Genomic DNA, 26,897 nt, shown 5'->3' with positions numbered 1-26,897 from the left:
AGTCGGCCTCTAGGCCAACCTGTGCATAGGTGGTCAGTGCATCGTGCGAGGCTGCCCCTTGCTTCTGTTCCACATTTCTGGTCACCGCACGGCACCTCAAAGAAGAATATACATACTTGATCTACTTGATTCATGTCTAGCTGCAGACCTGTTCCAGGTCCATGGTCACAAGCAATATCCAAGTGGAAGGAGGGGGCTGCCAGAACACCTGCCAGTTTCCAGCATCAACTTTAAAATCTTATACGTAGTTCTAAAGTGAATCTAAACCAGATTTGCACATCAAACATTCTTATTCCCTGGAATCTGTTTCAGACTACATTCAGTGAATATTGTATGTAAATTATGATTCATCACCATATCACCCAAATGCATTAATTTCACACCAGGATTTCACAGACTGCCTGGGCAGTTCAAATCAGCTCCACTCCATCCCTTTGTAGCCCCGTGCAGCCCTGTCACACAGTTTGGCACTTGGTGTGCTGTAGTTTCCTATAAATTTGGGAAGATAAAGGCCATGCAAGAGACAAATGTTCTGCAGCTGCTTTGGATGGCACCCACACAGACACCTCAGTGACTCTGACCTGTCGTTCTAGTGTACATTTAAAGAGGTACCTGTCAGGAGGCCTGTGGTCTGTGCCTGTCTGTGCACATACACTGATTTCTCCTCAGCAGAAAAGGTGAATGGTTTGCATGTGAGTTGTTTTATTGGTCATAACCTAGAGATGAGAGAAACCTCAATGCTTCTTTTTCAGATATTGGAAAGTGATCCTTTTACTTCAAACAAAAAAAAAAAAGGTGGCTTTGGGGCCATGCCTCTTGGATTCTTCTTAGCTACATGTCAAAATTGAGAGCAGGCTACAGGAAGCCTGAACTCTCATGCCATTCAGGTTAGGAGGGAGCAAACCTTCTGCAAGAGCAGAACCTGGCAGGTACCGGGGGGTTAAAAGTCTGACCGTCCCCTGAGGAAACAGCTCTATGCTAATAAACAGCACAAACTTGTCCTGTGCTTGAGCCGATTCTGTGACCAAGAGGGAACAGGTTTAGGGTGAGACTTTTCCATGTAAAACTAGGTGCCCTACCTGAAAGGGGAAAAGAAAAATGGCTCTCCACTTGATTTCATCTCACTTTCACAGTACGCAAGTAGAGCAATTCCATGTGAAACCACAATGTGACACTGAAATGAAAGGTATCAGGGGAGCTCCTTTTGTCTTTAAAGTGGAAAAAAAACCCTCCAAACCTTAACCGCAGCTTATCTTTCTGAACAGACAGACAAATGTGGCAAGGTCTGAGTGAATCAGCATGGGCAGGATAAAACTTTTTAAAAGTAAATGAGTCAGCTCCCTGACTCACACTGATCCCCTTTTCCTATGGAAGGCTTCTGAGCTGTTTTCCAGCCCTTTCTTATTCTCCCTCTTGCAACTTCTAAAAAACCAGGACATTTATTCAGGCAGACAATTGGAGGAACAGCAAGTCCCTGGTAGGTTATGTGACAATTTGCCAGGGTCCTGAGGCCCGTAGGAAATGATGTAGGGATGATGGATGAAGGTGCGAAACAGAATTGTCACTCCACAGCTGAGGTATTAATCAACTGTCAGGGCCAGGAAGAGTATGGCAGGCAAGCCTTGAAAATGGGGGCACCACGCTGCAAGGGAGGCCCCCACTTCTGGTGCCTCGTGCAGAAGGAGTACACTCCAGGAGTGACCTCCACTATGCACAAGAAGCAACAACCAGTCCTGGCAATTCCCTGGGCAGTTATTCCCAGTGAAAGCACTCACTCATTCTTGCTTTCCAGCGAGACAAATTCATTCACAAGCCCTGCTGGGCTACCCAGAGCCCACTATCAACTGTGGCAAATCACTCCAGTTCTGTTAGTGGGAGAGATCATGGAAAAAGGCCAGCACTCACTCCTGCCCCTTGGCATAGACGCGATGGCGCAATGCTTCTTTTGCCACTGCACAACTCTGTGTGCTGGGAAACTCGGAGGTGGCTGGGGCAGGGGGTCAGAGCAGGCCCTTGGGGTGGTCCTGGCTGCCCGGGCACTCAAAACCCCAGGAGACTAGATACAAACCAAGCACTAAATGTGAAGCTTCACACAGGGCTCGGGAGCTTCGCATTTTACGTTTAATGATCAAGGCAACAACTGGGCCACTGGAGGCTGTGCCCAGCATACATACAGCGAGGGAGTGGGATCTCAGCCTCTTTGTACTCCCTAAAACACCTCTTTCCAACAACACTTAGCAGAGTGACTTGTCCTAGAGATGGCATTATATTGTTGCCAGGGTGTTTTCCTTCAAGATCTCAATACAGAATAGTCAACAAACCTGGAGAGGGAGCAAACAATTCTTCAAACAGAGAGGAGAATGCAGGGCCCGGAATTCAGCAAATAAAGATTTTTCAGTACAGAGGCAGAACAGGATGATTGGAACAACGGGTGTGTTTGGGTAGAACTAATTTATTTTCACAATTTCAAGAAATGAAAGATCAAGCAAAAATTTTGTTTAAAGTAAACCTGATATAAAAACATTTACTTTCATTGTGAGTTGTTATACCCTTTTAAAGGTTTGTCTTTGTGATTTTTTTTTTCAGCTTAGGTGATTTTTAAAATGAGAAATACCCATTTTAGAACAAACAGTCTTTTTTTTCTCTTTCAACATGGAAATTGGATGTTTTGTCATTTGAAAAAGCCCAATTTATTTTTTACTGAAACTATTCAGCAAGAGTTAATTTCACAAAGAGGTCTGGTCCCTCAAAAATTCAACTGTTAGTTGAGCTCCCTCCACCACAAAAATATTACCCAGCCCATATAGAACAAAACCTGTAGAAGGCAAGCTCAAAACATCTTCAGTGTCCAAGGATGTAATGTCCCAGATCACAATTAAGCTGCTATTTTCTGTTTCTGTCTCACTGCTCCCTATCACTTATTTCCATCTTTTCCCCAAGCTCACACGTCTGTAGCTGTCCATAGAGAAGTGAATGTAGCGTTCCCACTTAGATTTGTGGTACACCAAAACATCATAGCCTGTGATGGATATAATATTTGAAAAATTCCCTAAGACAGATTCACATTCAAAATTCCCTTTTGAAGAAAGGGAGGGGCAAAAACTCAGTTCTTGTTGACACTGAACTCCAGCTTTTGTTTGGAGAATTTAACTCATACTGTCACCTCAGTTAATATCCATCGCTGCAGGCTTGACCCCATTCCCTTGACGTTAGAAGGAATTTGGCTTATGATTTCAAAAAGAGTTTAGCAAAAGATATCTCCTGCATATTTTTATAAAATTATGCAAACATCTTTGCACATGCATTAACAACAAGAAACTGCCAAATCAAAAGCCTGGAGTCATAGTGCTGAAGTTCTGGGTTTCAGCACATCTGATATCTCTGAGCCAGTAGAACAAGCTTGACATCATCTCATCCAGGGATATTAAATTTCCAGCTGGGCCTAGAAAGAGATTTGAAACATCCGATCACCACAGCTGACAGGTTTAAGTCATAAACATTTGCTGAGCACAGCCCAGAAGGGATAGAGTCAAAGAGAGGGAGATTAGCAGTATCTCCTGCTCTCCGGCTGGAGTAGTTCTTATTCAGTGCAGAAATACTCTGGTCTCAGATAGACTCTGAGAGCTACATTTTCTCCTTCTCATGACTGTGTTTTGGAAAAGGTCTGTAGCCTAGTGAAAGAATTTCAGCAGTTTGACAGGAACCAAGAAGGGCAGCCCAGGCAGCCACAAAGATGCAGTGCGTAGTTACCTCTCACTTGTACTGCAATAGTCAGACAAACCTGAACTCCTGAATAATCTAGAAAGACCTTTACTGGCAGCTTTTGCAGTGTCAGTATCCAGACAGATTTGAAGCCCAGCCTGAGCAGAAATGCCATCAGAAAGGCAGAGAGGGCTGAAGTCCTCCCTTTGAGGTTCAACGTGCTCTCACAAAACTATTCTGGGGCAAAAAATGACTGTTTGGCATTGTTTCCATTAGTGAGCTGAAAAAAGAGAAGAATGCAAAGCTCAACCATGGTTTGGAGACCTCATGCAGAGAGGCCTCCTGAGGTGCTGCTGCCATCTTCAACTGCTCTTTTGAGTAAAGCTTTTCCAGAGTCCTTTCTGGAGCATTAATGTTCCAGATTTTCATTAACTAGGGGGATCATGACAAACCACGCAAACTCATGAAATCTCCAGACAATGCCACACTGAGAGAAGATTTCCAACTCAGTTCTTTACAATTCTAGACAAATTCCTGCAGCAAGAAACTTCAGTTTTATGCCTGCATTTACCACCTCACCACTCTCTGCTAAATGAAACACTAGTATTTACATTTGGACTTCATCACATGGCCATGAAGGAAGGTTTGTGAATCATGGCTTACATTTTGCATGTACAAATCAGCCTGTTAGGAACAGTCCCACAGTTTTGGTTCAGTTGTCTGCAGTCATGTCAGTTGAAGTCTGTAATGCAGCTGCAGTATATAAGCTTAACAGTGTCTGTTACTGGATGAGAGAGATGGAAAACCATGGTGCAAAATAAATGGATTGCATAGCCTTAAACTAGCCTGGAATGGCTGGAAGTAAAGGATGTTACAAAGCTGTCAGTAGTGTTTTCCATGAGATATGTAAAAATCAAAAGGGGGAGCTGAAAAAGTGTGAGGTGTAAATACCAGGGTATGGGAAAGGTATGGGAGCTTCAAGATTTCCGTGTAGAACATGTAGAATTGGATAGGTCTGAGAAGTCATTTTTACCTCAAATTTCAGTAGTTATTTGCACATTTTTTAGTATAGGGACCTGGTCTTTCTCTTTTCTTTGCTCCCTTTCTTGCTATTAACTATAATTCCTAAGCTCTGAAGTGAGGAGTTGCTGCAATAGGACAAGCTTCCCTTGCTCTTTTTCACACCACACGGAGAGAGATGAAGGAAGTGCCTGTCTGAAGGAATTATCACAGCAAGCACAAGACTAATGGGGCCATTCATTATTTTTAATTATATTCATCATCTTCTGGTGATTAGAACATAGTCATAAATTAAGATACACTTAAACGTGGTACATCTGAGTGAACTGGATATCCTTTGATATCCTACAGGAAGTGAATTTGTTGGGAGTAACAATGTTGTCACCTTGACAGGGTGGAGGGGATGCTTTGGTATATCAGGGGATCCTCAAATGTCCTTGTAGTACAAAAGACAGAGAAACTAGGAGACGAATGGATATCTCTGCTTTGTTTTCTCAGGGTTGGAGCTCCTGAGTGCTCCACTTCCAGTTCTGTCTGCAATCTCTTGCAGAGTACTGAATTGAAGAGCACCCACAGCCTATCTTAATTTTTGTTCTTTGCAACACAAGGGATGCAGGACAGGACCCTATTCATGGAAGTAGCTCCCCTTGTGTCCAACGGATTATGAATGTACGTATACATGTATACTTGTGTAAAGGTTGTAGATTTGGATCTGTTAATAAACTAACTCTTCATATATCCTAGGAAGTAGTTAATGGGAAACAGCATTAAGGCCCAGCCCTTCTAAAGTCCAGCCTTATATCTTAATGGCTGCACCATAAATTAATATGGTAGAATAGATTTAGTGCTTCTAGTTTCAACTAGAATTTCTTGGGGCAGGGGGAGGTGAGAGCATAGATTCCTCCTCAGCTTCCACTCCACCTTTACATACCTCTGTATCTTCAGTGAAAACATAAGTTAGCTGCTTCCTAGAAAGAAAACCACAGGCACGATTACTGTGCTTCTCCCACTTTCTAAAACTCCTTGATTCATTAACTAACAGAGCCCAGATAACTTAACCACAGAACCTTGCTGCTTCCTGCAACCTCACCCAGGGTGTCAGAGCACCCATGGTGCTTCCAACACCATGCCTATGCTGACCACTTTTGTACCTGACTCTGAGACAAACTAATGAAAAAGTAGCTAGAAGTTTCAATGCCTTCAGGCACCAAACCTTGTTCCTACAGCAAAGATCTGTGGTGGCTGAAGGTGCCACATCCTCTACAGATCTTTGCCATCACCTCTCTCCTGAAGGCTACTAGCCTTCTGCTACTAACAAAAGAAACGTGTTTGCGCCTTGGATGCTCCAGTTCACTCTCTGGCATCTTAATGGAAACTGCGCATGTTGTGAAAACCGACACCGTCTGCTGTTGGAAAGAGCAGGTGTACAACATTATCAGTTGCGCATAGCTAGACATTGGTCAAGTGTAAACATTTTTCTTTTTTAATGTGGATTAAGGCATACAGACAAGGTTTGCCAGCTTAACTAAATACCCTGATCAGTTGATCCACAGCGTTATCAGTATACATTGTTATAACACACGTCATGTTACCCTGTATTTGCTATGGATGATGAATGTGTGGCCAGAGAGTTCCCATGGTTCGGGCAGACATGTAGTAAATTGTTAACTTGTAGAAACTTGAAAATATAAGATGAAACCCGTTGCTTCTACTTATTACCACCATCCTATGCCTTTTTAGTCTGGTAAGTAAGTCCCCTCTCTCTTGATGTTTACACCATCTGTAGTTTTGTAAGTTCTTATTCTCCTCCCAACACTCAGCTGTTTCTCAGTTAAGCTCTCCATATGCTATCTATCTTTTCTATATTTCCTCCATCCTTCACCTCATTCAACTATTGTTGTTTTTTGGGTTGTTTTTTTTTTTGTCTGAATACCCTTCAGAGTCTCAAAAAAGAACTTGTTTTGTGGAAAGGGACCTGTCAAACAGGCTGCCCCTGACCAAGAACAAATGGCCATATGGATTTCCTAAAGCTCTACTGTTACTTGATTGTAGATACATTTCATTGCTGATCAACCCCTGGAGCACCACAGTGCTTTCGATCATAAAAAAAAATAAAAATCAATAAATCACACATCATATATCAACAGGCAAACAAGCTGTTGCTATTAAACAATTCACCTCTGCCAACACAAATACCTCATCACTGGCAGCAAAGAACCACCCTCTTTCCAGATTTGGATTTAGTTACATGCCAAAATTTGACAAATTATTCCAAGTCGTTTTAACCATGTTTGCTTTTTCATTGGAAAAAATAGATAAGAAAAGCTTAGCCAGTTTAAAAAAAAAATACATAAAAAAATGATACCTGTTACATTACTTAACAGAGCTAAAATGTTCTATCTGACTGGAACATTTATCTGTGAATACATCTGCAGAGCCAGGATTACTTTGAAATGGGAGGATTTCAGAGCAGAGACAGTGCTGTCTCAGTGCTCAGTCTTAGCAACTACTAAAAAGTCATTGAGTGCCTTTAAATGTTCTGTATTCCTGCAACTATCGAGATAAATCCAGTGTAAGTTGCAAGCACAGAAGCTCATAACACAATGAACAGGATTTGAATAACAGCACTCAATCTGAACTTAAATTATTTCAAACAAACAATTAAAAAAATAGAGAAAAAAAAAAAGCCAACTTGGAGCAGAGAAGTGGGAAAAAATCAATAGAGGTCATTCTCACTTGCTACTCAATGAAATAAAATGCACTAAAATAAAAGAAAAACAAAGTAAAATACAACCAGGAAAACACTATCTTGATAAGAAAATAAGTCTAACACTTTTTCTAATGAAAGTATTTGCAATCAATAAGTGCCTTTGGAACAAACACATATTGCTTTTTGTGCTGATTTACATGAGGCACATCTGGCTTTGCCTTGATATTGAGTTCCCAGAGTTTCACTGCCATCCTAAGTGACTCAAGACAAAAAAAGAGACTCAAGACTGCCGTAGGTAATGGGAAGGTCATCAAATAAAGGTGGTGCTTTAGTCCCTCAAAAGCCCCAGAAGAAGTTTTGTACTAGGCCACTCTGCAGTAGACTGCCCTGCACTTAACACTGGGTCTGTGTAATTCAAAATACTTCTGGTTTTAATCACTATTGGTTATATCTTTTCTGCATCTTTCAGGTTCATGTCTCTGTGCCCACTGGTTTCTAAACGGTGCATTGAGTGGTTTATAATGAATAATAAAAACAAATTTTAAGATATACTAAACTCCTCCTCAGGAGAATATTTTCTTGTTAATCTATATGTTTCTTTCAACCTCATATCACAGGGTGGTGTCCATTTCACGTACCTTTTTAAGTACAGCGTAGACATCCAGATCGTTGAAAAAGATACAAATTGAAAGCTAGGCCTTTCACTTCTGAAGAGAGGAAGCTTAACAAATTTTATTTTGCCAGACATGCTCAAGGGGTTCTGTTTTCTTCCAGCTGAGAAGGAAAATACTGCAAAAGTTTCTGTAAAGCAGAATTGCTGTGTTTTGGCCTACTGCATCCCAAACACATATAGTTGCCACATTAGCTTTTTGAATGATGTAACGCTGTGTGTCCAAGTCTGCAGACAGACAAGAAGAAACAACAGCTGCTGGAGGGATGAATGACTTCCACTTAGCTGAATAAGGTGTCAACTCTAATTCCTACCACCAACATTAAAATAGCAGCACTTTTCATTTGTGACTGTTCCATCAGAAACACTTGGCTACCTGCAGCAATGGAGATTGAGTAACCATAGTAAAATGCCACTTTTCATGACAACATGCTTTAAAATTTTTCCTCCTCCTTCCCCCCAAAATGATCTCCAACAGAAATCAATTACACTGTCTTCTAGCCCATGAATTCATGCATGTTGGATCACTTTCTGTTACTAAACATGCCCAAGAAAATGGGGAAAAAAACATTGATTACTGGGTAGCTCTAGGTAATGATTTCTTTTCACACCTACAACTAGAAAATGCTATTTTTTTCAATTCGCAAAAGTAATCAAACTAAAACTATGATCCAGCAATATCTGAAGCTAAATGTTTTTAGTGGATCTAGACAATGTCTTCCTCTATCTCTGTTGAGGATGAAAGCAGACCTCTTTTTCTTTGTTATTATCTACTCAAATAAAGCTTGGGGCTGTAGTTTGGATCTGAATGTGCAATCTGAGGTTAACAATGCATTTATACATCGTATTACACATCCCACATCCATTTAGCCTCTGAACACAATGGCATCCTTAATTTTCTCTGTTACATCTCATTTTTAGGCTGTTTAAATTCATTTGAAAAAGTCATTAGCTTTACATTAAGGATTGCTGTGGCATCCGGCAGATGATCTATAGAGGAAGATTGTGTTCAAATGGAGCCCCATCGTCACTGCTCATAGATTGAGAAACATTATTTAAGAGAAGGACAGAACTAATGGCATTTGACACCAAAATGCACTGCCGTGATCATCAATGAATCACACAGTGCATTATCAATGTTAATGCTCACAAGACCCCCATGGAGTAGGTAAGTAGGATCACTGTGACTGCAAAGATGGAGAAATGAGGCATAGATACTTTAGAAAGGAAATGGGGTTAAAAATAAATAGTATGTCTACAAAAACAGAATGAAACAGGAAATTAACTCAAGTCTCTCTTTCCCTTTTACTGCTTGAAACACAAATCCATCCTGTTGGTTTAGCCATCTGGTACTTGAAGTGCCTGAACTGACATGGAGGGGGCAACATTTTAGGGTCCTCTCGTCTCTGACATTTTGGCTCCATACAGTCACCCAACCAGCAAGGTATTTTAAGAGGAAAATAGTAGTAGTCACCTGCACCAAGGGTGAGACAGACAGAGCTGATTACCCTCCTTCCCCCAGCAGTAAGTCAGGAACTAACTTTGAAGGAAAATTGCTGCTGACAAGAAGACTATCAGCAGCACCGGACTGATGAGCCTTGTCATCTCCATCCATTACAGCTTTGATCAGGAAACACAATCTGCATTCTCCAAGCCCACAGACACAGAGTGAGAAGACGCAAATGATGACCAGCAAGAAAACATACAGTTTTGCACTATAGGGTTTTTTTTAATACATATTTTTCTATTTTTATGAGCATTAGGAAGATAATTCCTGAGCATTCCACACATTCACATTTCTTGTTTGTTACAAATATTTTATTAAGTCAGCAGAGCAAAGATTTTATGAAAAAAATGAGACAGTTTAAATGGTCCATGTTGCAGAGAACAATAAAAAAATGCTTTAAGATTTCTGTCTTTTTAAAACACAATGGACCATTGTCTTCTCCTGAGAACAGCTTAAGCACACTGCACCCTATAAGGTGTTTTACTTAATCATCCATATTAAAAGTGCTATTGCAATGATAAGGCTTGCAGAAACATTTTGCGTAAATGCCTGGTTTTACCTTCTAGTTTGGGAAAGACAAAGCAACAATCTCTTAGAATTATTAATACTTGTGCTAGCGGGTGTCACAGTCCCATAACCCTGAATACAGGCCCTGAAACAGGCCCTCTTCTTTGGAAATACTGTCCAGTCCCACAGGTCTGTTATCCAACCCACCTCTAATGATGGGCACTCAGTTTCAGCAACAAGTAATCTCTGGATTGTCACTACTAAAGAGTTACCTGTACATCATTTCCCACTGGGACAGGATTTTCCCAGCAAGAAAGCTAGCAGAATACAAGAACTTGGAGCAAAGACCGAGCCAGAAGGCAGTCTGCCATGATGAAGGGATTTTTTTCCTGTAAAACTTCCCTCAAAATTTTCCAGCATTCATTCCTAAGATATTTGGGAGTTAACGCTGACTTTGAAAAAAATCTCAATTCCTGATCAAAAGCTTCTGCAGCTGAACAGCTGTACTTGTTCACCAAAGGAACAGGAGTTAATATAAATCCTTTGGACTTTCACAAATAATTTCTGCAAAGGAAACCAGTCCTCCTCACCAGTGCACGATGTGATCAATGAGCTCCTTACCAACTAGAACTTCAGCTCATTGGGTCTGCAAATATTATCAACCTCATCTAATGCATCTAAAGGTAGAGGATAGCTCTGTGTCTCCTCAGCGCCCAGTCCCCAAGCCTCTGCTTGGTATTTTAGAATATGCTACAGCTCAGACTGAAAGTCGTTAGTTCAACAGACCATTCTGGAAAGTTTGCAAATCTCTAACCCTAGTTCGACATTGTTAGTAGAGATTTAAGAAAGAAGCCAAAGTGAGAGCATTTAGGTGGTCAAACTGCAGTTCTCCATGCTTGAAAAGAGGCAAGATTGAGAGTGATTGCTCGTCAGCATTTTGGATCTGGCAGACAGAGCTGTGTCACAGAGTTTATACAAAATCCCACTTGGATTCAGTTTAGCAGTCTGGGTTCTTAGACCATACCTATATAAAGCAGGAAGCCAACAGAAGCCAGCTCAGACTTATACTCCCTCTTGACTAAAAGGTGGCATAAAAGAGACAAGAACCGATGGAAAGCCACTGACAGCCTGAGGCCATCTTTTTCCTTAAGGAGGCAAACATGACAATGCAAACCTTGACATTGCATCAGTGTCAAATTAGGCAAAACCAGATGGGGAGGGTGAGTGAGCGCCCATGTTAGTAACGGCTTTTGGAGGAAGGTAATAGGAGTTAAATAAGCATTAAGTGTTGCTATAAAAATGCAGACATTGTCTTGGAATCAGGATAAACAAAAACATAGAGGAAAGAGCTGAAGTAATGAAAGCTTTTCAATCAGTGGCTGAGGGACACAGTTTATTAGCCTAGCAATAAACCTTGTTTGCTGATCATTTGTTACTGGGATTCAAATTCAAACACGCTTATGGATAGCATGCAGTGCATTCTGCTGCTGTTTAACTTAATACTGCAGCATATTGAATGAATCCCATCTTTCCTTGCTGTATATCCTGGAAACAACTGTTACTGGCAATTATGGAACTTGACTAAATTTTTGAATTCAAATTTTGGATGCTCAGATTCCAAATGTACAACCAAGAAGTAATTTATAATGAGAAAGTGGGAAGAAGCCGCACATTCTCGGCTTTTTCCTTTAAACCCACATGTCCCTTGCATATGCTGTGGTCATATTCACACAGTCCTTACCTCCAAAAAGCTTTGGCAAGAATGAGAAGCATCAGTTTCATGCTGAAAATACTGTGCTAGGTGAAACTGTATGGGGCACACTGCCTAAAGATGTAGGAGACACTCCCTTTTAGCTACTACCTTTGCAGGGATTTGAGGTCTGTGCTTTTCCTACCTCGTAGTGAGAAGAAAACAGTGTTCTCCAGGGACAGTGGATATTCTGTTGTTCTTCTGGGGTCCAAGGACACACAGAGGTCAAGTAACACAACGAGAACAGACATCCACCATTGCATCCTTTTAACACTGTAATAAGGAAGGACGTTACTGTCACTTTTCTTCCTTCCACCCCCACTCCTCTGTCTCCTCTCAGATTTGGTGCTAGACCCATCCTGAAGAAAGAAGACCTTGCAGAACACTCCCAGTATAACATCGGAGTGGAAGTGGATCATTATTGGAGACATGGACAAAGGCCAGACAAGACTGGTTTATGGGTGTATTTCAAGGGATTTCTGGCAAATGTAATTTCTGCTGACATTACTTGTGTAACTCAATAGTGAAAAAGACAAGCAAAAATTCAAGTTCTTGGAGGTCCAAGAGATCTTTTACTCTTTTTTAACCTTTTCACTCTTTTTTATCACTAAAGGAAGGGAAAGAGGGTGTTTCAGCCCTGAACTATAAGGCTGACTTACAGCTGGTGGCTCAGTAATTGGTATTTATGGCTCAGAACACATTGCTAACACACAGGTTGGAGACTGATATTTTCATCACTTCTTATTTTGCTCTCAGCTTTGCAGCGATTTCATGCACTCTGAGTTTGTCAATTACCTTCCTGAGCTGGGATGGTGTGATTTGTTTTTAATGCACGAATAGTGAGTTTTAATAGGCTTTGTTTTTTGCATTTGCAATTTCATGGGGACAGATTTAGGGACAAATATACAGGGAAGACCAAGAGGGCACCGAGTCTTGATAAACACCTCCAAGGGTTCTTGGAGCTTCCTTTCAGCCCCAAACTGTGATATATCCCTTCCCAAACTGGCTTCTAAGACTCCAGCTATCACAGCTCCCTTTGGGCTGTGACGTTTAGCTTCTAAGGTCTATTAATCCATTGTGTGTTTCTCTGACTGTGAGTTTTGCCCTTCTGAAGAGTGGAAATGATGCTGAGCAGTGGCACAAATATATTGTAATACTGAAACATGTGAATTCTAGGTGAGATGGAGGAAGATACTACTGGAAGAGTTCACAGGGGATGAGTATGCTGGCAAGTCAATTCAGGAAAAGATATCTTAACAGAATGCTGTGAATGCAGAATGATGTACCAATATGAATTGGGAGGTTTGAGGGTAGGTCTCATGAGACACAGGCTGCTAATTTTATAGTTTGCTGCCTTGGATTTAGGATTTGTAGAGAAATCAAATAGCCTCTCTATAATTCATTCCTCTTTCACTTTTTTCTGGATTCCTAATGCACCAATTTTCCCCAAAGTATAATGTGTCTTGCCTGAGGGAGTAGGTACCAATAAATCACAAATGTCACCATTTTGTCATATTTGTCACTTTGGAGGCAGTGTATTCAGAAGAAGAAAAGAGAATGAAAGGATAAGATAGGCAGAGCCCATAGTATGCACAGAAGCTGGTTGGGACCATGCACATCTCCAAGCAAAATACTAATTCCCAACTTCATTGAAACCAGTCAGGGTCAGGTAACATAGATAACCTCTTAAATACACAGTAAAACACAAAAGGCAGGTACTCCAGGAATTTCATGAACATGCCAGAAGTAGAGAAGGGGTACTGTAAGGCTAAACCAATCTGCATTCCCTGAACTGCTCAATGGTAGGGATGGAAAAGGGAAGGTCCTGGTGTGGAAAAGACAGAAAATGAAAATTTTCAAGGAATACATACAAACTTTCCTGTAAATGGGCTGCTGGAATAACCCAGGCAGAATAAGCCTCACTTTCAACTGAAGCATGAAAGTTGATAATCTTCTTTGTAACCTTTTGAAACTCTTTGCTTTTCTATCACACATACCAAGGCTGAAGGGAGTTACCTACTAAAGCTGTGACTAGACACACACATTACATACAGCAGTGCATTCCTTCAAAGAGAAATAGTTTCTCAACAGTTTGTCACATGCACAGTACTAGCCATATCTAAAGAAAGCGTCACTTGCCTTATTGAGAATTACACCCAAACTAAGAAAGATACATTTACCATTCCTAAGAAAAAGAGGTGGGGGTGGAGGGTGAAAGATGGTCTAAATTACTTTTTACACATTCATTATTTGTCTGTAAAGACTCTTAAAAATGGATTACTCATATATGTATTGTATTTTCATAAACCATTTTATAGCTATTTGCACTGTATGCTAAAACTAAAGTTGGGAATATGTCTTTCTAAAAGCTATTTTTATAGATGCCAAAGCTTACCCATACTGCCTTTGTCCCTCAAGTTTCTTTGTCAGTGAAAAAGTGCCAGAGCAGGGCAGATCTTCCTGCTCTCAGAGGGTTGTGTCTAGTTTCAAGCTGAGTAATTACTTTGGGTAAGTTGTTTCATCTCTGATGAAGGAGTCTGTTGCAGTCCAGGGACGGTGCCTTTCCATCTGGGCATCAATTAATAGATACTCCAGGCTAATACTTGCAGTTTCAGGACTGCTCTAATTTTTACTTGACAGTAATGAGACTGTCAGAATAATTCTTATCTCGGTAGAAATAATCTCTCTCGATCAGTGTTGCACAAGAGGTAAGACTGTCACTCAGTTAACTTCTCTCATACAAAGCCCTAACTGTTAGTGATAGAATCAAATAGAAAAAGCCATTAAGGGCACATCGGCTTGCCCCTATCAGTGGAAGACTCTTTCTTACTAAATGGTTTCCAGACTGTTATTCATTCTTTTAACTACGAATATCAGAACTGAATCCAAATCTCTTGCCTTTCCAGGTGAAGAAATTATGAATTCAGGGTTCACTTTCCACTAAAGAATAGTAGTGTTCCTCTCTGGAATACTGTGAAGATAATTTCATCATCCTGCGGGAAGTGCTCAGATACAATGTCAATGGGCTGTACTGTTCATAAAACCAGCAAGCACATCTTGAGCTTATCAAGTTTATTGCAAATTATTAATTTTAAATAAAGTAGATTTATGATGAGTGACGATGAAATAGGGAGATCACCCTTGCAGTACAGCATGTGCATCCACAAGACTGCTGCATCAGCAGTAAAAAGGAGGAGGAAACTGTCTCTGACTAGGTCTCATTTAGGAAGGCATTTATTTATGGTTGGGATCTAGAGTATTTTGAACTGCTGATGCAATGTGCTGATAACAAATACCATCAGTGCTCACCAGCCAAGCTACCTTCTCTTTTGCCATGAGGATGGACCTTACAAGATAAAAAGCTTTCAAGTATACGGCTGGTAGAAAATGGAATTAATTACTTAAGGATTTTGGGGCAGGACGAGGGAAGAGTATGGTTAAGTTTACTACTGTTGAAAAGTGCTTTGCACTGATGGCAAATAGCCAAGTTTTAGTGAGATAAGCTGTGATCTGTAGACACAAATTGATGAGCAAATGCAACTGCACATACAGTCAAATTACAAATTAACAAAACTGAACGTGTAAATGACAAAGTATCCATGTCTTTCTTTGTTGACAAGTTCACAAAGATGCTACACACAACCATGTTCTTTGAGCCAGTATTTTTAAGAATTTCATCCTACATATGAAACAAAAAGAAAAAGGAGGGTTCCCCCTCCTCCTCTTGGGAAACCACATTTTCCACTGAAAACACAGATGACTGTATACATTAATGTGTATACATTAATGACATACTGACCTAGAAGACTATTGCCATAACTGCCTCATTATACTACTTTAGTGCAACAGAGCTAAAGAAGGCAGGGGAGAAGCACACTCCCGAAATTCAAAACCAGCTAAGAAATAAGCAATTGCCTCTTGTCTAATGCATGAAACCAGACCATGTGAGCTTCAGAGCTAGAGCTCTGTTGGCCTGAATCTAGCTTCTTTTCCCTGAGCTCACCTCTGAAATTTATGCATAAAGGGTTTTTGACATTTAGAAGCTGATCCAAAGATAGGTCGAATCATTAAAAGCCTGTACCAACTGCAGCTGGGTTTGGGACAGACTTTAAAGTGAGAAGCATGCCTGTGTCCAGTGCCAGCAGGACCTGATCCTCCACATCCCCTATGCGGCCAGTGCATGCAGAGAGTGTCAGAGAGAAGAAACATTTGTGTAGGGCTGCACCTAATTCTCTGCTCTGTTATGTGAATGTAATTAACAGTGCAAAACCTATGTGACACTGCAGACCATCAGAGCCCTCCAGATGACAAGTAAACTTATAAGTGTTAACTCAGTCACACAGCTTAAATTGCTCAACCACTTTTTTTCTGCTCACTGTTAAACTGCTTGTCTGACTGCTCTTGCTACGGTTTTGCCTGATTCAGTTTCCTCTGGTAAGGAGACAAATTAAAACAAGGAGAAACTGAAAACAATGAAAAATACTTCCCCCCAGTTTCCCATCTGACGACTTTCACCCTGTTTTACCACGTACGCTATAGATGATGACACATATTAATTGCACAGTGTACAGGACAACACAAAGCAATTAACACTTCTCATGTGCTTCATGGCTGCTCCCTGCGCCGTTTCCAGGGGGAGTTATGACGTGAAATCTCATGACTAGCATGAAACCAACTGCAGTCATCACTGAATTTATATTTTTCGGGTCTGCCTAACACCCTGTTCAATGCCTGCTGGGCTTTCTCTTATAGACAATCTGTCAGCCTGAAGCAGCAGACCTAGTTTCTACAGACATGGCATAAAAGCAAAGTTACCTGCCTCTGGATCTCTAGGCTCCATGCCCTTTGCATATAGGCCCTGTTTCCATATCCGCTATGATTCCAGCTTGCCCTTTACCAGTGCATTGAACTGCCCACATCACTGCTACGTCTCCGTAAAACTTGCTAGAAGTACATACAACATCTCGAACAGCAGACTCCTGAGCTTTGCTCAGGCTTACAGCATTACTGCAAGGCAAATAATGCAACAACATTCTTAGGAAAAAAGATATATTTTTGAGTTAAAACATAAAAGCTACAGGGAGTGCTGAACTCTTCTCAGATCTCCAAATCTGGAGCTCTCAGCTCTACAGACAATTTCATTTTATTAAAGACAATAAATACAGACATTAAATCACAGCTTTGGGCTGTAACTTGCTATTAGTTTTCAGCAGAATCCCCCACTGGAAATGCTTCAAAACTGCAGGAATGACCTTGCTCCCATAATTAATCCTACCATTGTTAATGATTGTTTCTAGGTACCATAGCTCTTCCCCAGGGTCTACTTTCAGCCTGTTGTTCTTTGCTTCCTCCTGTGCTTCTCTAACAAATTGGCACCAGGACTTACAGGTCCAGCCTCAGGCAAAGTTGGGGGAGCACTGTCAATTCACCTGTTGGGAGGTTCATTTCATTCATTGCACCAAGATCCATGATCACTGTGTCCTGCTTTTAACTATGAATAGTGCCTGTGCGCTGCTGAAGGAACTCCTTTTGACTGCACTGAACTAATCATTGCAAATACTCGTTCTCAGCCTGCAAGGTGGGAAGTGTGAAATTAGGCCTATGCCTTAGTCTGTGGCTTTGCTTATTATGTCTTGGATGCCACCAACATCCTCACTAGTCCTAATAAAAGCAAATGGAAACTAGATTTGACAGAGTGCTTGGCAGACCTGAGCCCTGTTCCCAAATTCACCATGTAGCTGTGGCTCTAAGCAAGCCAGGGAGCTGCAGATAACTCAGGATGTTTAAAACAGCCTGATACCCAGCCCTATGGTGTGTCATAAAAGGCTGCAGTCGAGGGTGACAGTGAGGTGGTGAGCTTCCTCAGGAGGGATAGACATTTGGAGAATTTAGCCTCTCACGCATGCCTAGATCAGTAAGGATTGCATCACTGGCTGTGTAGGTGTATTCTTTACTTAGCATCCTCAATCTGTAGAAAACAAGTTACCTTGGCACAGAGACTCTAATTGGTGAGACTTGTGAAATTGTAAGAAGGAACTAAAACCTTGGAGTCTTTCCTTTCCAAGACACATTTCAATTCTAGAAGCTGTAAATTCAAAGTATTAAAAGCAAAACCCAGAAATGCATTTTTTCTTCCTAGGTTTTGATGCTCTGCTTTGTTCTACTTTAAATTAATTGGAAAAAATCATTTTATTTGCATATCTCACTGGGATTTTACTATTCTCTGTATAAAATTTGATTTAGAAAGGAAAGCCTGAGAGCCTTTTAAGCTGAGCAGTTGGCAGACACATAGGCGTGTATATAATATATGCGTATACCATGAAGACATACATCAGTAGGGGGTGGACTGTATATCTCCCTATGCATTTATTTCTATTTTATGGTATTTTAAAATAAGAAATACCATTTAAAGGAGCTGATTGCCTCAGGCTGCTAAAAATTTACAAGGCTCACTTGAAATGTTTTTGCTTAACACCAGAAAAAATCATGCATTTGAAAGGGAAAATTTCAATCATTCCAATCCCAGTGACCTCTTCAGGACATTAAGATACTGTTGGTGGACAGCTTTCTTAAAAGATAGATCTTGGCTTTCTGCAGAAGCAGAATAAGATTTGTTTTCATGTCAGGAGTAATGGCATTTCTGAGGGACATACTGATTTCATACAGATTTTAGAGAAAAGAACAGCTGTCCAAATACATCAGTGATGCTAGAACACCCAAGCACAAGTTCTCTGAAAGGAAGGGAAGCAAGTGTATTAGGCTCAGAGGTATGTCTTAGATCTGGGGACAAGAATTCATCCTGGATCCAGAGGGCCAAAGAGCAGCAAGCTTAAGATACACAAGGATGAAACCTGAAGAGACTTTGAACAGTCTTAGAGGGTTCCCTAAGCTCTGACACATGGAAAAGGGCCAGCACAGAGCACTGACACTTACAGCAGGGGCTGCAAGGTAGAAACTGAACATCTGCATCCCACTCTTTGCCCAGGTAGGTCCTTTTCTTTGCGGAGATGTAAGAGGCAAGCCTTAGAAATAGCTTCTTGGAAGTGCACAAGCAGTTCTAGGAATGCAAAGTCAACCTGCTAGGAACACAGAGACTGAAGTCATCCCATCTGTTCTCCTGATCCCAGAGCTGGCTTCAAGAGTCTTTAAGAATGAAGAAAAACAGAAGAAAATACATCATATCTCCAGGCCATAGAGAAAATCACTAAGAAACTGTAGACAGAGGAAAAATCCATTAATAGGCTTAGAGTCTTGAACAGTGCCCTGAACCCTGATTCATAAACAGCTTTGGGTTCTTTATGGAAAAAAAAGGGAAAAAAAAGCTCCCCAAATCATCCAAATCCCAAGCCCATAAACTACGTTATGAGCTTCCTGGGTTTGGTAGCACAGTCCAGAGCCACTTGTTTTCACTGCTGAGTCACAAGCCACAAAACACCAGAAGTCCCAGCACTGATAAAGTCTGGTACTTCCCTACCTCAATATCTGATACTGACAAGTAGCTGCTGTGTCATCAAGATGAGCAAAGGCTCTCTAGTGGACAATTTTGGATGCTCTTGGGACAACAGCTGGTTTCAGCCCCTGTTCTGCAGTCCTGAGGGCACCAAGGCTGAGCCCTCACAGGCTGAACTGCTGCGACATGGAGTTAAAGCTGCACAGCTTGCACTCTTGCATGGAGCAAAAAAAAAAAGATCCTCAAATGCATTAATGTGCAAAATGGCTGTGCGATAGTAAAACAGATGGGTTTTCCAAGCATGACTGCTTCTTTTGGAGAGAATAATGCCATTAATAGCGGCTGGAAAGAAGGCAGAACTTGCCAGCACTGATGGGTCCGCTTCAGAATGAAACACACTTCAAACAGAAACAACCCTAAACCTACTGGAAACATCTCCCCAGTTTTGGCATCAACCCCTTCCCCATCCAATTTTATTATCAAATATAATGACTGAGCAAATACTGAGATTAGTTTGCCAGCTGTTCCGAGTATCTATTTCTGAAAACATCTTAATCTTCTGGAAAAGCTTATTTTTAATGCAGTTGGGGACACAGTCTTTTAGAAATTGGTAACACAGGCTTAAGGGGGGGGCTTAATGCTATTCTTCGTATTCATTTTGGATCAACAGAGAGCTAGAATTACTGAGTTTTTAACATGACATGTATTTGTTTTTATAGAATGAAACTGTCTAAAACAGGACAAAATGGCTCAAATATTTATTAATGCTTTTTACAGAAACTCCTTGCGCAACCATGACAAAGCATCCAGGGCTCTGCTGCATTCCAAACGATGTTATTAGCCCGGAGTCCTGTCTCAGCCTTTGGAGGACTCTCAGCTGGTAAATGATATTTTTAAAGTTTGCAAAACTTGTAAAAGGAAAAAAAAAATAACACTTTTGTGGCCTACTTTAGTGAGAGTGAGTTTCCAATAATAAAATTCATTTCACTTTGCCATAGGTTCCCAACATATTTTACAAAACCTATTGAATTCCTCAGCTTCACTAGCGCAGAAGTGAGCCCTTCATTTTAGGAAAGAGCAATTACAGTAGTTATTTGGACCTTTGACTGTAGGAGTGTTTTATTAAGCTAAAGTAGGAGTAGCCCAAGGCAGAGGAGAATCCCATGGTTATGCTGTCAGCCTGAACCACATATTGCACAGCTCTGAATGTGTTTACGAAGCTATAGAAATTCTCAAGGACTTTATCCAGGGCAAAAAGAGTGAATACTCTACTTTTTTCAGCTACCTGGTACAGAAACCATCATGTCCCAGCCACCAGCCTTAAACTGGTACCAGTCAAGTGAATTTCATTCCTTTTGTTAGTGTCAAGAAGATATTTCAGTCTCTCATTTACTGATGTTAATGCAATTTCCAGTTAAGCCCTCACGAAGCCCACTTGGCAGCTGTAGATGGGCATGTTTAGGACTGATTTAAAATCAGTACAATCTCAGAATAAACATGCTGCCTGCCTTTCAGCTCCTGATCTCCTGCAGGACAGAGCTGGCAGAAGGAGAGCAAATGCTATGACCCATACTTCCCTCACTGCTCTTATCTCATGCACTAGAAACATACCTCCTAGTGACAGAGGAAAGAGCAGAGCTGGCTTCAAATATTGCTGGGTTTGGAGGGAAAAAAAAGTGACAAAAAATGAATGCTATTTTTTTTCTACTATTCACTAAAAAGAAAATGTCCCAAAAATCCTTAATGAAAGAATCAGGGTTCTGAAGCAAAAATAGAAGACAGCCATCCAAAGCAGTCTATGAAAGCAAACATGACATTTTCTTAAAAAGGAAATTTCCTCCCTCACACAAACTGCATGTAACAATCAACCTTAGGCAAACTGCACAGAAACTCGGTGTTCTGGTACCCAAAAGAAAGAGCTCCACAGCTTCATCTTCATCAGTGATAGCCAAAGAGCAGAAGATTTGTTCCATCTCATTTTTATGGAAACTAAACCCCAAACAAGTCACATTAAAAAAAAAAAAAATTCTCTGCAGCGATCTATGGAGACAGCCCTGAGACTTCACATCCCTCTTTCCCTGTGTCACATATAGCCTATGAAGGAGTTCAGATTTCTGATCCAAAACTGGATGCTCTGGTATTACTGCATGTCGATATTGAAATCTTGCCTGTGTTTATGTCAGAACATAAAAAAGACGATGAAGAGGACAAGATTTCTCTTTCCCTGGTATAGGATCAGAATTAATATAATTTGGGTTGAGGTTATGAAGCTAAGGTGTTCTTCACTTGTCACCAAAGAGCAAAATTATTTCTAGCTCCTGAAATAGTCCAGGGCCGCACACCTACAGATTATACTGTAAGGCCCAGCTTTTTGTGTGTAGTGACTGAAACTGGTGAGGAATCATTTGATTACACACAATATAGATTTGTCTGTAGTGGTGGGGTTATGTTAGACTGGCATTTTGCAGAGGAGGGAGACGATGCTTGGGGCAGGGAGCTGCACTCCGCTTCTACTTTTAGAAATTACTATTAGTAACATTGAGATTGGACCCACGAGCCTGACTGTTGATCAGGAGTTCACCGTGCTTAGCAGAGTGCAAACACAAAATAAAACTGCATTCTCTGAAGAGTCATTTCCATGCTTTTAAATAAAGCAGCCAAAGTTGTAGCTGGATTCCTCTGAATCTCATTTAGAAATCAAAATAACTATTTTAGCAAGTGATGACAGGTAATAAATGGCACAGTCTCTTGTCTTTTTCACTGCAGGATGAACCACCTTCCCTGGATGATAGTATAATTTCTCCCTTACACCATCCCACACTTACTCTCCCCTCTCACTCTGAAGATGTGCTGACTCTTCTTCCCTCCTGCATCCAGCACTGGGCATGTCAGCTGAGTACTGGTCCAAAAATACTTGTAAAGGCAAAGATTATGTTATCTACAAAACACTGAAGAGTATCCTTGCCGTCTATACACCAGTAAAGAAATCTCATTTGCTGCAGCTCACGGCTTTAGCCTTTACAGATATGGCCTAAGTATCTGCTTGCACACACTTCACAGCAAGGCATCCCACCAGTCAAACATATAATACTTCATTTAAAACCACCCAGGAAGGAGGCAACTGTATTAGAATCACTCGAGGGCTAGCACAAGAGAGCTGCATCTTGCTGGTTTCATTACCTTGGAAAACAGTACAACAGGTTCATAAGAGTTGCATCTGAATAGATATCAGACGGACCCAAACCCTGGGTGCAAACATAACCTAAATGTTGGATGAGAATCTGTGCATTAACCCATTTTAAATCTCCCATGTCTCTGAGATAGCAAAGACTGAATGCATGAATCTCAAACTAAGGTAGGCTACAGCATCTCAGCCACCAGCAGGATCTGAGCAACACAGATGGTCTGACCCTGGGAAACAGGAGAGGCACCGAGACCCTAGATACAAACATCACCAGCCTTGGAGGGAAGAGCTGCCCTGACGTTTAAGCCCAGATCAGATTTAGGACTCATTAACATATTGTATATTTCAGTGCCACCAACTGACCCACAAATCCACTAAAGCTGTGCTAATATAGAATAAGGCACCTGATGGTGCCCGTTTTCACACTTCTAACAATATATGACACTGTTCTTTTCCTACTCCTACCTTTTGTTTGCTGGATGACATCAAACGTGACATAGACCTGTCTGTCACTGGCATAGAAACAAGGTTCAGATTAATCTCAGTGTCCAAGGAACTATGACACCAGTCACAACAGCTCTGCAAAGGGGCTGTGGTGTGGTTTGGGAAGGAGGAAGGACCACCAGTCAAGACACACTTGGGAGAAAAGATAGGCCTTTTCACAATCATGAACAGGTTGGAACATTTCCTCACAGCAGACAGGATGGCTCAGAGAGTCAAAAATAATTTTCAGAGGAGTTTAGAGATGAATTTGACTGATAGTTACAGTATCAAGCATTGAGTTGGCATTGCCTTCAACCTTCTGGAAGTTTTACACAATCACATGAAAAAGAAAAAAAACTCATTAGACAGATGTTTTGTATACAGGTATCCTTTAACTACCCCCATATGACATTGACACCAGCTGATAGAAATGAGGTGGAAAATCTAAATTTCAGGCCCTTCACAAACACTGTTTCTGAAAATATTTAAGCTCTTTTTTTTCTTTTTTTTTTTTCTTTTTGCCAAGCAGTCATTTTCCTTCCTTTCAAGACCAAATTCCTAGGTAAAAAGTCAGAGGAAACCTGTGTAAGGCATGATAGGGACAGCACTTTTTCAGATAGGGTGAAAACTCAAGTTCCTGAGAAATCCAAGTTGTCACATCTCTAACTCTCGACTAATCCCACCCCTCCACCTAGAGCAGAATAACCCATCAGCAGGTGTTAGAAAGGTCCTTTCCTGGTCTCCTACATTCAGAAAGCAGGCATGGGAGGGCGATTTACTTAGAAGAAATTTAAAAGTGTTACTACTAAATGTCACATAACACCTGGACAGTGTGATCTCTGTGTCACTCTAGGGCTACCTATTTCCAGTAAAGCAACGGGGCTGTCTCACCGCAGAGGCTTTCTTGTGCAGCTGGCTATTGCCTGCATCACAAAAAAAAAACATTGCTTGCAGAAGGGAGAAAATTCAGGTTTCAGCTGGCTGCTGCTTGACTCTCTGCTGGTCTGGGAAAGAAGGAGTCATGCTAATGAACTCAGTGGGCCATCCCATGCAAATCTAGTCATCCCTCCTTCTGTCTGTCTCCCCTCTCAGGGGAAGCCAATTGCAATTCTTTGTAATAACTAGAGGTAGAATATTTCTCCAGTTTGATTTTTTTTTCCCATGCAAGACAAAAGAAAAGCAAACAGGATTTAAGGAGGTGATCTCTGCAGCTCAGGGGAATCATTCCAAAGATTAAATCAGTGCTCTTTCATCAGCTGAGCTTAGCACATTTGAGCTGGTGCAGTCATTTAACTCCGTGGCTGCCACAGCCCTGAGCACACTGATGACAGGCACTTCTCGAACAGCTACAGCCCAACTTGATTTTCATTAGAGCACTTCTGACAAACGTAGCCCTTTAAAGAGCCTCCCATGTTGCTCCCAGCCCTGTTTGCAGTGTGACCAAATGCCAGGACTTTCCCTCTCACTCTCTGCAGGTGATTCTGCACAAAATGCAGCATAGATCAAAGAGATATGAGAGACTAAGGGAGGAGGAAGGGTAACTCATGGCCCAGACTGGCAAAAGATCACAGCATAAATGCAAGTGCTGCAAGCTTTGTAGGACTGGTAACCTCAGTGCACATGTGAGAATAAACAGAGACCTACCCTGCCTGCCCCTACAGACTGGAAGTAGGCACTGGAGTCTACCAAGCAGTAGCAGGGAGCCAAGCAAAACCCACCCAGAAAGATGCAAGCAGGTAACTGCGTCTGGGAGGTGTTGCAGAGTGCAGCTGCAGGGAGAAACCACTGTGGTTTAACAGAACTAATTCTTCTTCACGTTTAACAAAACCCCCAGGTTTGAACATTATTATGCTATGAAAGAAGGTTTTGAGTCTTTTCCTTTTAGCTTTGGGGTTGTCTCTCTTCATATTTCTAGCAAAATAATCTATGGTGTCTGGGGTTTTTGCAAGCTTTTTCATTTGCCTTTAAATCCCTGAGTGCTATTCTGACACTGATGCAGACTTTGGTTTTGATTTTTAGGCAAAAATTTTTTGCAAGTTTGGGAAGTTAGCTAGTTCTGCTGAGTTCTTTTTTTTATCTGAAAAATGATTGTAGCACTCATGGTAATTTTTCATGTATATTTCTTTGCCATATACACACACGCAAGCCTTTATATAAGGTGCTGTACTTCTTAACAGCTCATTTCCTTTATTTCACAAGAAGAAAAGTGCTTTAAAATAAAGTTTTCCCCTTCTCCCCTCCAAAAAAAATGTATTTAAATAAGTATGAACTCAATTATTTCTTCTAACGGTGGCCACTTATTTTTTCAAGACAAGGCCATCCACAGAAATTGCACATTCTACGAAGACTGTAAATACATCTGGGTAGAGAAGCAGGGCAGCTCTCCCCAGAAAATAATAATAATATTATAATAATAAAATATATATCCGAGCAGGGGTGATAGACTGCCAACTGACTTGGAGCATCACTGGTTGTAAAATCCAAAAAAGAAGCATCAGATAAAGAACAGGAATAATATGCTAGACTGGCCTGGAGTTGAAGATTATGGCTCCATCCCTCCGCTTTAATGCGGACTTATTACGACCTTGAGGAAGTCACCGATGTTGGCTGCACCTCTGTCTCCCTTGTTGGATATGAAGGAATATTTTCTGCTGGGGGGATGAAACACTAAAACAAGGGAAGCTGTAATATATCTTTCATGTGGAGGATTTTAAAAACAGTTAGACAGATATTTGCAAGGGGTGGCTTAAATGTTCTTGATGTTGCCTTCGTTGCAGGGGGGTGGATGAGATGCTTCATGGGGATCCCTCCCAGCTCCATGTCCTGATACTTTGTGGCCCTGTGAGAACTGTTAGCAATTCTGCCTTGACTTCAGATCAGTGGATAAAAATGTTAATGTTTGTGAAGTGCATGACATTCTCAATTTCTGGAACTAGGAGCAATTACAAAATTTATATGAGAAATGATATAAACCACCTAAACAAGCCAAAAGATTACTTGCTTATATGAACAATAAAATAATCTTTGGACCAAATCAAATTCAAACCATCCCGCATACAAATGCTCTGCTAAACGTGTATACTTAAGAGGAGAAGAATTCTCCTTGAATACTTGCACTGTCCCTGTGCCAGCTGCAAGCACATGGGACTGTGCACCACAAGGGCCAGTTGGCTACATGCGGTGGGTTGCTGGTCTGAACTGGCCTGGCAGCTTGTGCTCCCTTGCCTCCTGGAGCTCACTGCAGTATTTGCCCCAGCATGTGCGTGGGCAGGCTGCCCGGCAGCTTCCCATGGCAACGCAGACTCAGACGGTGGCGACACCTGAGAGATTTGTCTGGACTTCCTAACTGTGCAGGGACAGACATTTCTGCATGTACCAGGGCTCCAAAATTGATGTGACACGATGAGTGCCGTGTTGCTCCTGGGAGCACAGAGGGAGCTGCTTGCCCTCAGCCCGGCTGCAGCCCTGTCAAGGAGCTCCAGATCTGGCATGCAGCACAGCACCATTGAGGCAATTAACTTCATCTCTTTGCTGGGCTGTGCAGCCCTTCAGTCACTCAAGTCAGCCGCTAAACTGAACAGGAGCTTAGTATCAGCACAGAAAAATATGGCTGTCTGGAAACAACCACTTTGATTGATTTTATTATGTGGATAAAGCAGAGATTTCTGCTTGGTAGTAAGTCTATTAAAACATTCCCCAAAACAGATGCATCAATCTTCAGAGGACATTTATTCTACTGGATTATGCACTGGTCTGGGGCTATGGAGACTAGGACTCTATTCCCAGCTGCTACAGATGTCCTGCACCACCTTGGCTAGGTTAGTTCACATCTGTACTGCTTCCTTTCCCAGCTCTCATCTGCCTGGTCCATTTAGACTGTATGAATCTATAGAGGAAAACTCTATAGGGAAGCA

This window comes from Apteryx mantelli, chromosome 9 (assembly GCF_036417845.1).
Source record: "Apteryx mantelli isolate bAptMan1 chromosome 9, bAptMan1.hap1, whole genome shotgun sequence".
Lineage (NCBI taxonomy): Eukaryota > Metazoa > Chordata > Aves > Apterygiformes > Apterygidae > Apteryx > Apteryx mantelli.
Note: the sequence above shows the minus strand (reverse complement) of the source record.